An 8880-nucleotide genomic window follows, 5' to 3' on the forward strand; every position below is an offset into this window, starting at 1 on the left:
TCAATGCTTAGCACGCTCTGTGGCACAAACTAAACACTTTAAAAATATTTTATCTATCTATCTAATCCTATGATCCAAGACAAAATAGACAAAAGATGTTTGAATATGTAAGTCAGGTAATTCAAGAGAGAGTTGGGGGTTGGAAATATAGATCTGAGAATAATCTACAGGGAAGTGACAGCTAAAGCTACCAGAATGAATAAAATTGTCAACAGAGGGAATTTGAGCAAGGGAAAATAGAGGAGGGCAGAGAAGAGAAGGGAGAGGAAGAGAGAGAAAACAGAAGGAAGGCTGGATAGAACTTGGTTGCTCATCACCTATTTCCTCTGGCTTTATATAACCACAATAAAAAAAAAAAAAGCCCTCTTGTAGTTGAGGCAACAGTACTAGCTTTAACCCAAGGAAAAAATTCTTGCTCTTTTTTAACTGATGTGAGTAGAACTGCTGTGGCCTGATAATATTATTTTGTAATGGCTTTGGGTGGGAAACAATCATCCTAACTGGCTAAACCCTGAAAAATGTACACAAGCCTCTTCTATCTCCCAACAATTTAGCATGACTCATTTTCTACAAGACTGTTGCTCAGCCCTGTTTCTTGACTTTCATGTGGAAATTGCAGGTGTCTGCACAGGTAGAAAAGTGAGCCCTGTGGCAACTTGGTTTGTAAAATCTGCAAGTTATGGAGTAAGAGAGGTCTCTAAGCAAACAAGTCTCTAAGCAAAACAAACAGGCAATATTTATTCAGTTAATTAATGTGTGGATATGGGGAATATTTTTTAACCAAAATGATCCAATTATAGGAAATTAGGCAAGAATTTCAGTAAGAGAAATAACATCCATAATACTGGTCAGGTATCTTAAACCAAGAAGGCAGCATGGCCCAATGCAACAGTCTTCAAACTTTTTGTCTTAGAGGCCTGTTACATTCTCAAAATTTATTGAGGACTCCTTCCCCAAGATCTTTTGTCTATATGTTATATCTAAAGATATTTACTCTATTAGAAGTTAAAATGTCTTAGTATTATAAAAACTGTTTTGCTCTTGTATACCTCCTGTTAAGTTAGCTCAGGGGCTCCTAAGGGTCACAGAATCACCCTTTGTGAACTGCTGGCCTAGTGAATAGAGAGCTGGACTAGAAATCAGGAAGACTATGACTCTGGACAAGTCATGTAATTTCACTGAACACCAGTTGTTTTATCTCTAAAATGGGTACAACACCACCTGAAGAATCTACCACAGAAGACTATGATGAGCCTCAAGTAAAATGATATATGTAAAGTGGTATGTAAATGTTGGCTGTTATTCCTGATGAAGTCTGGTAAAAGGTGTATCCCGTAAGACCTATTTATGTACAGGAAGAGTGGCTGACAGTTGTGTAGGTATAATGAGAATAGATGTACTTTATGGATGTCTAAAACCTGTTTTAATTTTTGATTTTACTATTTCCTTACAATGCATATTAACAGCCTTAATTGTCTCTCCTATCCTCTCCTTCCCTCCTTTCCCCTCCTGACATTTATTGAAACTGCATAACTTACTTAAGATTTACTTCTCAAATCATTGTACTGACTAATGGCAAGCTTCTAAGATGATTTTTTAAAATAATTATTTTGTTTTCTGAAAAATTCACATAATATAGTACATGACAGATCACCCTAGTCATATATTTTGATTCACAATGACTAGATACAAATATAAGACAGAGAAGGCATCATATATATTACTAATCAGGAAAGAAAAAGATCTCTCTAATCAATGTCTTGCAAAACCATTAACCAAAGTCCTAAATTATAGCACATATAATTGAAAAATGAAAATGATCCATCTACCCATGACAGGGTGATCGTCTCCATAAAAATTCTTTTAATGCATGTGTAGGAGGAAAGGACCAAAAGTACTCTCCTATAATTGGCTCAATAACAGTCTTGCCTAAATGGAAGAAAACAAAGATAGCCAAACTGACCAAGAGTAGGGATCAGAATTTACCAATGTTATTGACAAAAAGCCATGATTCTCCCTATCCACTTCTAACATAAAACCTACTTAATTTATTATAATGAATTAGAATTGACATGATTGCAGTATTTGTATTCAGTTCTATGTGAAATCTATTATGTTTCACCTATGTAAATCAAACTCGGTAAATACTCAATATGCCCTGGAAATACTCAATATACTTATAAACCAAACTGCTTTCAACCTGCAAACTGCAGTGATCTAATTCATGGAGAGAGCTTGAATTTTGTGATGTGGTACCTAGCAACCCTTTTCTTTTCCTTCAAACAAACTACTTTGAAATTTCTTTATATTAAGATAGTTGCTTCCTAGGGTTCAAAACGAGGAGAGGATAATCAAGTATGGCAAGATGTGAATAAAGCAGGATGCTAAGTATAAATGATTGATTGGGAAGAATCTGTAAGAAAGCAAATCATTGACATAATTGAGCAAGATGAAAAGGAAAACATATCACAATGACATCTCACTTAAAGATACAATGGATAAAGCCTTTAAAAGCTAGTAGCAGAAACTATTTACTATCTGCAGAGACCTATCCTACCCATGATAAACTTGGTCAAGTGCCTATATAAATTTTATTGCTATGGAGATGTTTTTCCTATTGATGGTTGGATGTTGTTCAGTTGTTTTTCAGATATGTCCAACTCTCTGTGACCCCATTTGAGTTTTCTTGGCAAATATACCTGAGTCATTTGCCTTTGTCTTCTCCAGCTCATTTTACACAAGAGGAAACTTAGGTGAACAGGGTTAAATGATTTTCCCAGAGTCACACAGCAAAAAAGTGTCAGAGGCCAGATTTGAACTCAGAAAAATGAATCTTCCTGACTCCATACTCAACATTGTATCTACTGTATCACCTTCCTGCCCATAATGGTGGGGTAGAGTACCTTTCTTTGTTTCTGAATTAGCACCTTATTTTTGATCTTTCAAAGGAAAGAATTTTATTTTGATCATATCATTAGTATTATTTTAATGGTGTTTTCATTAGTAGTGTCTTCAAGGTCCATGCAAGAAATCCTAAATCTCATGCAACTTTAAGGTATCAGGTTGGCCACCCATGTAAAAAATCTTTCCTCATTCTAGATCCATTATACTAGATTTCAAAAAACACACACACACACACACAACCTATTGATTCCCTATATTTTGTTTTTATTCTGGACTTAAACATCAAAGAAAATGGGCACTTTATACACACACAAAGATTCATTTTATATATATGTGTGTGTGTGTGTGTGTGTGTATTCAGAAAAAAAGAGGATTATATAAGAAACTGAAGATCTCTATTATGTACAGCTGGATTGTATTTTTTTAAAACTAGTCATTTCATGTTACCATCACCTCATCCCCTGAATCTCTTTTTTGAAATAGAGAATAATAGTGAAGCAAAACTGATCAACAAAGCAACTGCTTTATAACAGAGTATGCCACATTTTGTACCTCAAGTCCCTTATGTCTCTCCTGAGAGGAAGGAAATATGTTTTATCATTTAGCCTCTAGGATGATTCTTAACCTGAGGTCTATGAACTTATTTTTAAAATACTTGTATTTCAATATAATTAGTTTCCTTTGTAATCCTTTGTATTTTACTTTATTCGTTTAAGAACATTATCTTGAGCTCTCACCTCTTCTCCCAAGCTCCATGTCAGGATTTTCTTTGGTATCATGTACCTGAGACAAAATGGTGAAGGTCAGAGTCAATGGATTTGGCCATATTGGGCATCTAGTGATATGGGCGGCATTCACCTCATGCAAAGTAGGTGTCATGAACATCAGTGACTTCTTCACTGATCTCAGTTACATGGTTTATATGTTCCAATACAATTCTATCCTTGGCAAGTTCAAGAATATTGTCCAGGTTGAGAAGGAAAAGCTGGTGAGCAATGAAAAATTCATTACCTTCTTCCACAAGCATGACCCCATCAATATTAAATGGGCAACAAAGGGCACTAAAAGACTGTCTGCCCTTTGATCCAGCCATAACACTGCTGGGTTTGTACCCCAAAGAGATAATAAGGAAAAAGACTTGTACAAGAATATTCATAGCTGTGCTCTTTGTGGTGGCCAAAAATTGGAAAATGAGGGGATGCCCCTCAATTGGGGAATGGCTGAACAAACTGTGTTATATGTTGGTGATGGAATACTATTGTGCTAAAAGGAATAATGAAGTGGAGGAATTCCATGGAGACTGGAACAACCTCCAGGAAGTGATGCAGAGCGAAAGGAGCAGAACCAGGAAAACATTGTACACAGAGACTGAAACATTGTGGTACAATCAATGCAATGGACTTCTCCATTAGTGGCAATGCAGTGATCCTGAACAACCTGGAGGGATCTATAAGAAAGAACACTATCCTCATTCAGAGGAAAAACTGTGGGAATAAAAACACTAGAGAAACACAACTGCTTGATTGCATGGGTCGAGGGGGATATGATTGGGAATGTAGACTCTGAATGAACATCCTAGTGCAAATACCAACAATATGGAAATGGGTTCTGATCAAGGACATATGTAATACCCAGTGGAATTGTGTGTCAGCTATGGGAGGGGTGGGGGGAGGGGAGGGAGGGAAAGAATATGATTTTTGTAACCAAGGAATAATGTTTGAAATTGACCAAATAAAATTAAATATATATGTATATGTATATATAATATATATATGTATATATCATATATATATATTATATATATATATATATTAAATGGGCAGATGTGAGAGCCAAGTTTGCCATAGAATTCATTGGTGTTTTTGCTACAATGGAAAAGGATATGGTTCACTTGAAGAGTGGAGCTAAACAAGTCATATCTCTGCTCCTTCTGCTGAATTTGTGCTGGGAGTAAATCATGAAAAAATAATACTTGATAATACATTATCCTGTACTACCAATTGCCTATTTCCCTTGACCTAGGTCATTGAATGACAACTTTGGTATTATAGAAAGACTCATGATAATGATCCATTCCATTACTGCTACCCAAAAGATGGTAGACAGACCCTCTGGCAAGTTGTGGCATGATGGGTATGGCCCTGCCCAAAATATAATCTCTACTTACAGCTAAGGCTGTGAGCAAAGTCATGCCTTACCTGAGATGGGAAGCTCACAAGAATAGCCTTCTATGTTCCTACTCCCAACATATATTATAGATCTGACCAGCCACCTTAAGAAACCTTCCAAATATGATTACATCAAGAAAGTGGTGAAAGAAGCATCAAAGGGATCCACGAAGGACATCTTGGGCTAAAAAAGAGGACCACTTTGTATCCTGTGACAATAACAGCATCACCCACTCTTCTGCTTTTGATCCTGGCTCTGGTATTTACCTCACTGACCATTTCATCAAACTCATTTCCTAATATGACAATAAGTGCAGTTATAGTAATTGCCTAGTAGACCTGATGGCCTAAATGGCCTTCAAGGAGGAAAGTGGAAAGCCATGGATCTTCTTCTCTAGCCCAAAAGAGAAGTTCCAGCACTGAGGAGTCCATATCCCTAATCTAATCCCTATACTGGGGATTTCCATGCCCTATTCATGGTACTTGCCCCAAAGAATTCCTGAAGTAGGAGGGAGAAGCATAAAATTTCATGTTGTGTATCATCAATAAAGTCACCAAATTCAGTGAAAAAAAAAAACCAAAAATACAATAAAATAAAAGAATATTATTATGAACAGGGGTCCATACACTTCCCCAGACTTACAAAGGAATCCATCATACAAAAAAGATTAGGAACCCCTACTCTAAAATCAAAACTGATCAGAATATTTAGTTTATTACATAGTATTAAACTATTACACTTCAGTTCTAGCAGATTTGTCCAAATATGCTTTTAACTACTAGGAAGAGAGATAGTTTAAGTTTGCTTGGTTTCTAATTAGTGGGAAATTCTGTGTATATTCTGAAGAGGCCATATTTTAAATTATTATAAGCATGAAAATAAAATGAAAGCTATAATAAATTGTCTCTTTTAGTAGTATGATATCAAAGGGAATGATAGCCTTATTGTGGTCCACAGCCTCTAGATGCTAAACCAAAAGATTCAACACCTTTTTTGGTTTTAAAAGGATTTAACAGTTTGCCTCAGGCAGCTTAGATGGTGCAGTAGATAGGGCACTAAAATTGGATTCAATCTGTTTCAAGGGATGCTTAGAGATAAAGATAGTTCCTGCGTTGATCCAATGTAAGAAAAGCCTAGAGATCAATTAATTTTATTCTAAAACATCAGGACCAAATGGAATCTGCCAAAGAGTAGTTCAGACTTATCAAGTAATCTCCAAGGGGCCTTTGGAAGCCATCCATTCCAGTCCTCTCATTCAACACACAAGGAACTGAGACTCAGAAAATTTCAGTGACTTGCCCAGTATCACAAAGTTTGTCAAGAAGTCAAGAAGCCAAACTAGGACTTGAATCCAAGTCCTCTGATTCTCAATTCGGCATGCTTTCCATGTACTATTAGATCAGGATTCTACCTTGTTTCCTTAAGGTTCTCCTCAAACATGAACTATGGAGACTAGAATAGATTTATGAACCAAAATCTATGAAGCAGGATCACACTGGATCAGCCACCAGGGGTTAAAGAACTGGGCACAATTCTCTGGGGAATTTGTCCTATAGAACTCAGTGCTTGGTTGGACACTGCTGCATTTCTAGCTTCCATATTTCTCTTGTGCTTGCTGGATGGTAAACAAGAATCACTATTAATAATAATTTTCTACTGCATGTCCAGGACAATCCATCCAAAGAAAATTGGAACTTCTTCTTTACTGGAGTCCAGTCCCATCAATTTGATGCTCATTTTATACAAAGGCCATTGAGCAGAATTAATGTACCCAAACAAATAGAGTTTGTCCTTGTAACTGATTCAGGGTATGACAGGAAACAAAAGGGCTGCCTTAATGGCCTCCTCTGGGAAATTTATTTTCAGAACATTGAGTTATTTTCTCTTGGCCTACGAGACTAGATTAAAATCTTGAAAAAAATAAACTTAGTTGTCTGTTTCCATAGAAATCACTTTTAGATGTAGCTCCATTTAAATTCTCTTGTAGTTGTTTAAGTCAAACAGTGTTATGATCTCAGGGCTATTCAGCTTGTTTCTATTTCCTTTTACCTAGGAACCCCCTCTTAGCATGTGTTTCATACTCCCTAAAGGAAAATAGAGTTCAAAAGCTATAAAGTGCCAAAAATCTAGGGGCCTGAGAGCTTCCTGGAATATTACTACTACCTTGCTTTGTGATATTTCAGACAATTATGCCTATATTCTCTTTTCCTGTAAAAAACAAAATAAAATAAAACAGATCTGGAAGATCCTGGCTATCTAGCAGTCTTCCCCACTCAGTCAGCCAGAAGGTTAATCCTCATAGTACAATATATTTCTGGAAGTATAGATTTATCCTGCCTATCAGGTATGGAAAGATGCCCCATAGACCTGAAGTGGTATTTAAATCTGGAATCTTCAGTAAATGTCTCATAAGATACCTCTTTTATTGTTGTTAACTGTAGAATACATAGGTCTCCCTCAAAAGTCTTATAGTAGAATCTTTTGTGATACACAGGGTTATTACTAGGTCAATACAGCTATATGGCAATGGGCAAATTGCTTAACCTCTGTAGACCTCAGTTTCTTTGTTTTGGAAATATGGATAACAATTCTTATCCTACCAACTTCTAAGGGTTGCTGTGAAGCAATTTTGTTTCTATATAAAGAGGTGAGGAGAAGGAGCAGGATATGATGATGATGATCATAGAGATTATATTGTAAGGAATTAGGATGCTACCATGGAAGATTTTCTGAGGCCCTAAATATATGGATTATAGATAGATTCCAGGATTTAGTCCTGAAAGAGATATTTGATACCATCTAGTCTAGACCCTCATTTTACTGATGAATAAACTGAGACACTGAGGAAAGAAGGAAGGAAGGAGAGAGTAAGGAGGACAAAGGAGGCAAGGGATCAATAAGGGGGGGAGGAAGGAAGGAAGGAAGGAAGGAAGGAAGGAAGGAAGGAAGGAAGGAAGGAAGGAAGGAAGGAAGGAAGGAAGGAAGGAAGGAAGGAATGGAGTGAGGAAGGAAGGAAGGAAGGAAGGAAGGAAGGAAGGAAGGAAGGAAGGAAGGAAGGAAGGAAGGAAGGAATGGAGTGAGGAAGGAAGGAATGGAGTGAGGAAGGAAGGAAGGAAGGAAGGAATGGAGTGAGGAAGGAAGGAAGGAAGGAAGGAAGGAAGGAAGGAAGGAAGGAAGGAATGGAGTGAGGAAGGAAGGAAAGGAGGGAGGAAAAAAGGAATGAAGAAAGGGTGTGAAGGAGGCTGGGAGGGAGGGAAGAAGGGAGGAAAGGAGGGGGAGGGAGGGAGGAAGGAAGGAAGGAGGAGAGAGGAAGGAGGGGTGGAAGAAAGGAGGGGTGGGAGGAAGGAAGGAAGGAAAGAAGGAAGAAAGGAAGGAAGGAAAGAAGAGATTTATTAAGTGCTCACTGTGTACCAGGTACTGTGCTCAGAGCTTTACAAATATTATCTCATTTTATCCTCACAACAACCCTGGGTGGTAGGTGCCATTATTATCCCCTTCTTATCATTGAGGAAGCTGAGGCAGGCAAAAGTTCAGTGAGTTGCCTCAGGTCAAACAGTGTCTGAGGCCAGATATGAACTCAAGTCTTCCTGACTTCAAGACATCCAGGACTCTATCTACTACTAGCTGTGAGAAGGTTGGAAGGGTGAAATGACTGGTCCTACAAACAACATATGGCTAGTTAGTGATTTTCCTAGCAGCAGAGTTAAAAGTAGAAATCAAAGAAAAGGAAGAGGACTAGGTAGACATATTTAGTACACTACACTAGGATACTTAGGAAACAAAGTAGCCCCCAAATGTGGCAAGGTA

At 37.5% G+C, this 8880-nt stretch overlaps 1 pseudogene; it reads left to right on the top strand.

The window, feature by feature from the left end:
* The first annotated feature begins 3681 nt into the window (after nt 1–3681).
* LOC130455224 (glyceraldehyde-3-phosphate dehydrogenase-like) lies at nt 3682–7922 on the top strand (annotated as a pseudogene).
* Nucleotides 7923–8880: the final 958 nt, after the last annotated feature.

Source organism: Monodelphis domestica, chromosome 6, assembly GCF_027887165.1.
Source record: "Monodelphis domestica isolate mMonDom1 chromosome 6, mMonDom1.pri, whole genome shotgun sequence".
Taxonomy (NCBI): Eukaryota; Metazoa; Chordata; class Mammalia; order Didelphimorphia; family Didelphidae; genus Monodelphis; species Monodelphis domestica.